This window comes from Sceloporus occidentalis, unplaced genomic scaffold, assembly GCF_023333645.1.
Source record: "Sceloporus occidentalis isolate IW3139 unplaced genomic scaffold, rSceOcc1.0.p SCAF_36, whole genome shotgun sequence".
Taxonomy (NCBI): Eukaryota; Metazoa; Chordata; class Lepidosauria; order Squamata; family Phrynosomatidae; genus Sceloporus; species Sceloporus occidentalis.
In genome coordinates, this window is record NW_028317016.1 from 8042925 (window position 1) to 8045406 (window position 2482).

The 2482-nt window shown below is 47.7% G+C and overlaps 1 pseudogene; it reads left to right on the forward strand.

The window, feature by feature from the left end:
• The first annotated feature begins 582 nt into the window (after positions 1-582).
• LOC149297912 (5S ribosomal RNA) lies at positions 583-697 on the forward strand (annotated as a pseudogene).
• The last annotated feature ends 1785 nt before the right edge of the window (positions 698-2482 follow it).

The following is a 2482-nucleotide window of genomic DNA, read 5'->3' on the forward strand; positions in this document are numbered from 1 at the left end:
ATCATCCCGACAGGAAAGACACGACCAGATCTTGGCCTCCCACGCCTCGCACCTGTTAACCCTGGAACAGAAGTTGGATACCATGACCGATCTTCTGCGGGCATTAACTTCTCCGTCAGCTCCCGCTCCGGTTCTTGGCACCTCTGCAGAGGCGCCCGCAGCATCCAGTCCTCTAGTGAACCCTCCAAAGATGCCTATGCCAGATAAATATGCTGGTAATCCCCTGGAATGCACAGGATTCCTTAATCAGGGCCAGCTGCACTTCAGAACCCAGCCACAGACCTTCTCCTCTCATTCCACCAAGGTGGCCTTCATCATTAATCTATTACGAGGGGAGGCTCTGGCTTGTTGGGCCTCACCGTTGTTGGAACAGAATTCTCCCATATTGGACAATGCCGACTCCTTTATTTCTGCCTTTCGGGCTGTTTTTGACGCTCAGGGTCTTCACGATAAGGCTGAGGTAACAATTATGGACTTACAGCAAGGCAAAAGAACTGTAGCTCAGTATGCGGTTGAATTCCGTACCTTAGCCTATGAGACTAAGTGGAACAATGAGGCGCTGAGGGCGGCGTTTCGGAGAGGGCTTAATTACCACCCTGAAAGCGCCTGATCTTGTCTGATCTCGGAAACTAAGCAGGGTTGGGCCTGGTTAGTACCTGGATGGGAGACCACCTGGGAATACCAGGTGTTGTAGGCTTACTGTCACGTTCTACCCAGGCTGCAGAGCTGAATATCTGCTTTGCTTCAGTTTCTCTGTTTTGCTTTAATCCATTCCTGGATTTCCTTTTGCTCTGTGTAAGGAACCGGGTCCAACTCCACAACTGCACTGTGACTCCTGCACACAATCTTTGGGTGCGCTGGGTCCATGCAGTCATCTGTATGGACCCTTACACAGAGCAAAAGGAAATCCAGGAATGGATTAAAGCAAAACAGAGAAACTGAAGCAAAACAGATATGCAGCTCCGCAGCCTGGGTAGAACGTGACACTCTCATACTGGTCACTGGAAGTTCAACATGGCAACTCATGGCAAAGAACTCTCTGAGGATCTGAAAAAAGACTTGTTGCTCTACATAAAGATGGCCTAGGCTATAAGAAGATTGCCAAGACCCTGAAACTGAGCTGCAGCATGGTGGGCCAGACCATACAGTGATTTCACAGGACAGGTTCCACTCAGAAAAGGCCTCACCATGCTCGACCAAAGAAGTTGAGTGCACATGCTCAGCGTCATATCCAGAGGTTGTCTTTAGCAAATAGACGAATGAGTGCTGCTAGCATTGCTGCAGAGGTTGAAGGAGTGGAACACCTGTCAGTGCTCAGACCATATGCTGCACACTGTATCAAATTGGTCTGCATGCTGTCGTCTCAGAAGGAAGCCTCTTCTAAAGATGATGCACAAGAAAGCCCACAAATAGTTTGCTGAAGACAAGCAGACTAAACGACATGGATTACTGGAACCTAAAACCTATTTGGTTCAGATGGTGTCAAGCGTGTGTGGCAGCAATCAGGTGAGGAGTACAAAGGCAAGTGTGTCTTGTCAAAGACAAGTGTGTCAGTCAAGCATGGTGGTGGGAGTGTCATGGTCTGGGCATGCATGAGTGCTTCCTGCACTGGGGAGCTACAGTTCATTGAGGGAACCATGAATGCCAAAATGTACTGTGATATACTGAGGCAGAGCATGATCCCCTCTCTTCGGAGACTCTGCCACAGGGCAGTATTCCAACATAATGACCCCAAACACAACTTCCAAGATGACCACTGCCTTGCTAAAGAAGCTGAGGGTAAAGGTGATGGACTGGCCAAGCATGTCTCCAGACCTAAACCCTATTGAGCATCTGTGGGGCATCCTCAAACAGGAGGTGGGGGAGCGCAAGGTCTCTAACATCCACCAGCCCTGTGATGAAGTCATGAAGGAGTGGAAGAGGACTCCAGTGGCAACCTGTGAAGCTCCGGTGAACTCCATGCCCAAGAGGGTTAAGGCAGTGCTGGAAAATAATGGTGGCCACACAAAATATTGACACTTTGGGCCCAATTTGTACATTTCCACTTAGGGGTGTACTCACTTTTGTTGCCAATGTGTAGACATTAACCCCTTAAGGACAATGGGCAGTCCCAAAACCCATTTAAAACAATGCATTTTGAGCCCGTACATGTACGGGCTTTGTCATTAAGGGGGTGGCTGTGTGTTGAGTTATTTTGACGGGACAGCAACATTTACAATGTTATACAGGCTGTACACTCACTACTTTACATTATAGCAGAGTGTCATTTCTTCCGTCTTGTCACATGAAAAGATATAAAAATATTTACAAAAATGTGAGATACTGTACCTCACTTACCCAGCATTAATCCTCAGATCTTCTTCAATGCAGCTCACACAGTCTGAACTGCCACATTTCCACCATCTGAAAACCTACACCAGGTCGCAGGTTTTATCAGTGTTTTTAATTTCATGTGTCAATGGACATAATGTTGTGGTTGATC